The sequence below is a fragment of the Mastomys coucha genome, chromosome X, assembly GCF_008632895.1.
Source record: "Mastomys coucha isolate ucsf_1 chromosome X, UCSF_Mcou_1, whole genome shotgun sequence".
Classification (NCBI taxonomy): Eukaryota; Metazoa; Chordata; class Mammalia; order Rodentia; family Muridae; genus Mastomys; species Mastomys coucha.
In genome coordinates, this window is record NC_045030.1 from 1,445,602 (window position 1) to 1,452,202 (window position 6,601).

The following is a 6,601-nucleotide window of genomic DNA, read 5'->3' on the forward strand; positions in this document are numbered from 1 at the left end:
ATATATATATGACTGGAAGATACTTAGCAGGACAAATAGAATAGGCAAACTATGATTTTATGAATCATAATTTTTTTGAATCAATACTTCCTTTCTTTTTTCATTATTCAGGACATTCACATTAAGAAATACAGGTCTCTGAACCAACAATCAGAGAGCCTGCATGGGTCTGACCTAGGCCCTCTGCATATATGTGCTATGATTGTACAGCTTGGTGTTTTTCAGGACTCGTAATGGTGGAGCAAGGGCTGACTCTGACATTTTTGCCTGCTTTTGAGACTCCTTTTGTCCTACTGGGTTGCCTTGTCCAACCTTGATATGACAGTATGTGTCTGTTCTTATTATAACTTGTTATGCAGTGTTCGATTGGTATCTTCAGGAGATCTGCCAAGGAGGAGTAGATTGGGGTGAAGGGGGAAGGTAGGGGAGAAACTAGGAAGGGAAAATGTGATTGGGATGTAATATATGAAGAATAAATTTGAAAAAGAGAGAAAAGGAAAATATACAAGTCTCATGTGTATTATCTTAATAGCTTTTACAAACCAAATGTAAACGAAAAAGTGTTTATACTCTTATTCAAAAGTCTGTGTGGAAGAGAAGCTCTTTGGTAGAAAAAAATAAGCTGGTTGTAGTGATCACATACCTGTAATCCAAATAATATAGGAAGTAGAGAGGTCATAATATTGTAGGTTCAAGGCTACCTACCCTATACAACATAATGAGTTTTAGGCCAGTTTGGACTCCATAAGATTCTGCCTTCCATAAAATCAGAGGAGGGAGAGTATAGAGGGGGAAATATAGATAGGTAATAATAGGGAAATAATGAATAAAGATTAACTTTAGTTATTGTTGTTGTTGCTTTCATGATTGTTTTTTGAGACATGGGCTCACTATGCTGCCAAGGCTGTGTATAGCACAGCTGGCCTGGAACTAGCCATCTCTCTGCCTCAGCCTCCCAGAGGCTGATAATACAGGTATGTGTTATCATAGCCAGCTAGGATTTGTGTTTAACACCACTTTGTCTCCCTAAGTATGTCTTATTTGAGAATATATTATGTATGTGTATTCATTAATTAACATGGTATATTGTTTACTTTGAGTCTTTGAATACATTTCCTCTCCTTTTGCCACCATCCATAGCCAGTACATGCCATTTTGAGAACTTCAGCAACTTCAGACAAAGAAGGAGCAATACTTATATTGTTCTTTTCTTACTCTTCCGTTATTTGTTTCACATTCAAATGCTGCTCTTGTCTGTTTCTAGTTAACCCCCAGGATAACAGAATTGGGGTGTCATTGAATAATGCTCTAGAGTTCTCTTTGTCACTTGGGGATTTGATGAGACATGTCCCAGACAAAGATACTGGTCTGAGAGACACGAAAAATTTAATTTATCTTATAGATACATGCTGTGTCTGTAAATAAGCATATAAATATTTTCTTCTTTTGCTTCTTATTCCACAAAGAAGAGCCAGACATAAGAGACTCAATTTTGTCTTTAATCACCAAAAGTTCTTTGCTAGGAGTCACCATATTAAACTCTTATTAGATGTGTAATTTGAAAATATTTTCTTCCATTATATAGGTTGTATCTTCACTTCTGCAATATGAAAGCCTTTAAGGTCTGATTCTTGCTTTACTTTTCTGTGCTTTTAGAGCTTTGTCTAAGAAAATACCTACCCACTTGAAAACCATAGAAGAGTTATACTATATTATGGGCCCCTTGGTGGGGCCAGGCAGACGGTGAGGAAGGCTTTCATATAGCATGAGTCCCCATGTCCATTGGCATACCATGTGACACAAAATAGAGGATCCTGGAAACTAGTAGAACCTCAGAATGGCCCTAGAACATAATGGTGACAGCTTCCTGTCTTTACGGAAATCCCCTAGGGTGCTAGCAGCCTGGCACCTCCTTGTATAGTCGGTTAGATGGTTGGCTACTCCAGAACTCATTTCAGTTCCCCATTGGTCCAAAGGCTGTATGAAAATGCTTACTGCTCAATAAAGTCCATCTGCACCTCAATGCTGATCTCCAGAGTCTGTTTCCCGGCTCCGTGACTCTGCCAACCTCATCCAGACCTGGATCCCAGTTCCCACACTATATTTTCTTCTAACTTCATTTTTTCAGACTTATATTTAGTTATTTAGTTCATTTGGAATTGATTTTTCTAACTGGTGAGAAATACTGTCCTTGTTTCATTCTTCTGCATAAAATAGGCATTTCACCAGCACCATTGGTTGAAATAAACATTTCTCAAAACAAGATATATAAGTAGGCAACAAGCATATGAAAAATGTTGATATCACTATTCATCAAAGAAGTATAAATCAAAACCCCAATGAGATAGCACCTCTTTCTAGTAGAAATAACTATTATTATAAATACAAAAATCTCAGGTGCTGATGAAGAGGACACTACTGATCAGAACATAAAGTAATAGGTCATTATGGAAACTCATATGGGTGTCCCTCAAGAAAAACTGAACTACTGTATGATACAGCTATTCTGCTACTGGATATATAAACACAGGAAATGAATTCATTACATTAAAGAAGAGTCTGCATTCTCCTCTTAGTTACAACATTAATTGCAATAGTCAATATACAAAAAAAAAAAAAAGAAAAGAAAAGAAAAGAAAAGAAAAGCTCAGTGTCTATCAGGTAGTGAGTGGATAAGGAAATAAGAAGGACATTTATACCATGAGATACTACTCATACTATTTAGCCATAGAAGGATGAAATCCTGCTACTTGGTACAACATGGATGAGATTGAAGAAGGTTAATTTGAGTGAAGTAATCCAAGCATAGAAATATAAGTACCAGCCGGGCAGTGGTAGCGCACGCCTTTAATCCCAGCACTTGGGAGGCAGAGACAGGCGGATTTCTGAGTTCGAGGTCAGCCTGGTCTACAGAGTGAGTTCCAGGACAGCCAGGGCTATACAGAGAAACCCTGTCTCGAAAAACCAATAATAATAATAATAATAATAATAATAATAATAATAATAATAATAACAATAACAATAATATTCACCCTGCCTAAAGTGCATATCAAGGCCTTGGTCTCTTTGGCTATTGTTTGTCCTCATCTCATAATTGTATACTCTAAACCAACTGTGTCCATCTTTGACACTATATTCTGTATGTTGCATCACTTACATGGAATCTGAAAATTTTGTTTTCATAGAAGTTTAGGGTGGTCAGCAACAGCACTCAGGAAAGCCAGTTCTGTACCAGGGGGCACAGTGAAACTGACTCTGGAGGCCTGGGTATAGGCAAGCTATTCTCAAGGGCATGAGAGCAGGAGAACTGACCCTCCTTTCTGCTGATGGAGACATTGGGTGGCCTAGCTGGAGCAGTGCTGGAGAGATTGTCCTGGTGGTGCAAAGAAGGGAGAGAGGGCAAGCTGAGCAGTTCAGCTACCATCCAGGCCCAGATCATCTGTCAACTGTTAGGGCACGTAGAAGTTGGATGTGGTTGCTGATCCAGTGTCCAGGATCCATGTGAGAAGGGATCCATGTGGACCCCTCTGTTCAGATGTATGAATGTGTGGTGGTCACACGTGGTTGTTTTTACTCTGTGTCTATCTCTGTCTGTCTCTGTTTTTGTCTCTCTGACTATTTCTGTCTCTCTCTGTGTGTGTATGTGTGTGTGTGTGTGTGTGTGTGTGTGTGTATCTGTCTGTCTGTCTGTCTGTTTTGTTTCCTTATATTGATCAGTGGCTTTCTCTGGTATGATACCCTCTCTACACTCAGCTTCCTTTTGGCTCTGCTAGGTCACACAGAGATAGCCCAAAACCTTCCAACTGCCCCATTTGGGTGGCAAGGGGCACTTGTCTGTTTTGTTGCTTGACTCCTGTTCACACCAGGTCCTTCTGCGGAGGTGGGGAGAGGCTTAGTTCAGGCCTTTCATCCAGAGCCTCCTGCCATTGAAGCAGAATGTACATAGTGATAGGGAAATAGTCCCCCTATCCCAGGTGAGCATTCCCTCTACAGTACACCTGGTCTAAGTATCCCCAGGGAAGGGAAAAGTCTCCCAAGGCTGAGCCTGAAGGAAAAGAAAAGAATTCCACTTCTTTTTTTACTCATGATTCATGTCTCCTTTTAAACCAATGGTCCATAGAACAAAACAAACAAAGAAAATGGCCCCTGGGCTAGGCAAGGGGATTACTACCAGACAATGCAGACTAGACAAAGCATTTGAACACAAGCTTTGGACTACAAAATGTCAGCTAAGAAAGCCCAACTTTGTAAAAGGCTACCTATCTTGGCTACCAGCTTTAAAAACAAAACAACAAGAACAAAACAAAACAAAACATAAAAGGAGCATATCTCAGAATAGGATTGCTGCCATCCTTTGATCCAACTCCAAAGACAGATTGAAGAGTTCCCAGGTGCAGCTGAATATTGGTACCCCTAGATACCAGAGTTTGTGGAAATAGTAAGGCCAGCACAAAGGGGAGAACTGGGATGGTTTGAATAGAAATAGCCCCATAGACCTGTGTTTGAATGCTTGGCCCTTAGGGAGTGGCACCATTAGGAGGTGTGGCCTTAATAGAAAAAGTGTGTTATTGTGGGAGTGGGCTTTGAGTTCTCAGATGGCTCTAGGTATGCCCAGTGTGGTATACAGTCTCCCTTTACTGCCTGTGGATCAAGATGTAGATCTCTCAGCTCCTCTAGCACCATGTCTGCCTATATGCTGCCATGCTTCCCACCATGATGATAATGGACTGAACCTCTGAACTTTAAGCTATCACCAATTAAATGTTTGCTTTTGTAATAGTTTCCATGGTCATGGTGTCTCTTCACAGCAATGAAACCCTAAGACTTAGCACTGAGCCCTTAATCTGGATTGAAACTGAAGAGAGGGCACTTGAGGCTTTAAAAACAGCTCTGACTTCTGCTTCAGGGTTAGAAATTCCAGATGTCTCAAAACCTCTTCATCTTTTGTCCATGAAACAAACAAACAAAAAAACATTGCAAAAGGGGTTTTAACCCAAACACTGGGGCCATGGAAATGCCCTGAGATATACCCTGTTTAACAATTGGACCCTGTAGCCACAGAATGGCCCACCTCTCTAAGCTGTTTACCACCATCACCACCAACAGCAGCACTATTGCTAGTTTAATAAAAGAGAGAAGACAAGTTAGCTCTGGGTCAAGATCTTATACTCACAGCACACCAGGATGTGGTTGAGGGCCTCTAAGGCCCACAAGAATGCTGGCTGTCTAATGACCATGTACCGTTCCTACTCAAGTCTGGTTTGAGAAACCCACCTCCATCAGTTCAGCCACTCTCTTGCCTGGTGACACAGGTGCTCATCCATTACTGTCAGGAGATAAAAGATGAAACCAGGTATCTGGGAGCTTCAGTAGTTACTATAATGAAATCTATTTGGGCCTAAGCCAGGTACCTCTCCCCAGAGAGCAGAACTGATAGATCTGACCCAGGCTCTCAGATATGGGAAAGGAAAGTCCACCAGAAAATACATAGACCATCAGTCCATATGGTTTTACTACCGGGCATGCCCATGGTGTGATCTATAGAGAAAGAGGACTTCTCACTGCTGGGAAAAGGACATTAAACAATCTTGGCCCTCCTGGAGGCTATTTGGCTTCACTATAAACTACTCTCCTCCATTGCCAAGCTGCTGACCAGGCTGTCTGACAAACAGCCCTCAGACCAGTGGGGAATGTTGATATTCAGAACATATACCATAACCTGGTACTGCCTGAGACTCCATGGTGAAGAAGAAATGGACAGCTCAAACGCTCAGGACAACAGAGGGAAAAGTCATTCTTCCAGAAACAACTAAATGGCAGAACTCTTGTAACTAACATTCACCAGCTTCTCATCTGGGGTCCATAAAACTTTTCTCAATTGCTCAGACCAAGGTTTCTCATACCTAGACAAAACAGCCTAGCATGAAATGTTCCAGCCAGATGCCAGGTTTGTGCTCCAGTGAATCCAAAACAGAGAGCCCTTAACCAGGAAAGAATCCAAATGAGACTAAAACTCTGGTGAACTCTGGGAAAACTGAATTTACCGAGATCCAGCTTGCTAGGGGAAGAGAAAAGTTCTTGCTAGGTTTCGTAGATAGCTTTTCTGGGTGGAAAGAAGCATTCCCCACCCACACTGGTAATGCTCAAATAATAGCTAAAATGCCCATCCAAGAACTGGTCCCTTAATTTGACCTCTCCCTAGCAATGCGGTCAACAATGGCCTAGCTTTCATCACCAAAATCTCTTAATTAATAGCTGAAACTTCCAACATAGATTGGAAACATGATTGTGCAAATAGACCTCAGAGTTCAGGCCAAGTAAAAAGAATAAACAGGGCATTAAAAGAAACTCTAACATGATTTTCTACTCTAAATGCTCTGATTTTTTTTAATCAACTCTACCTATTATTTATGTAGTGTCAATTTTTCCTTTTATTCATTGTCTATCCACTTCATGTAAACACAAGATTATTTCCCATCAAAATTGTATGAGACTCAAAAAGAAACAATAAGAAGCATGAGAAGGAGGAAGCTCCACTCCCAGGTGCTCTGACACACCCAGGAACAGGGGTAAGCAGGAACCAACATCTGTCCCAACACTG